Genomic DNA, 295 nt, shown 5'->3' with positions numbered 1-295 from the left:
TCAGACGTGTGCTCTTCCGATCTGGATATGGAGACGAGAATTAGTAGGATGTTAGACGAAAACTTAGATGAGGGGAAAGCGGAAGCCTTGGATAAATTGTGGAAGGCTAGAAACAGGGAATTAAAAAAGAGAAAAGAGAGAGAGAAAGAAATGAGGGATGACGAGGATACGGAGATAAATGTAAAATGATGTAAAAGACTGTGATGTAAATGTAAATGTAAAGGTTAAGTGTACCATGGTATTTATTTATAATTATAACTAGGTGTAAGGTTAAATTAAGAGAGGAGCAGCATTT

This window comes from Wasmannia auropunctata, unplaced genomic scaffold (genome assembly GCF_000956235.1).
Source record: "Wasmannia auropunctata unplaced genomic scaffold, wasmannia.A_1.0 LD336101.1, whole genome shotgun sequence".
Lineage (NCBI taxonomy): Eukaryota > Metazoa > Arthropoda > Insecta > Hymenoptera > Formicidae > Wasmannia > Wasmannia auropunctata.
Note: the sequence above shows the minus strand (reverse complement) of the source record.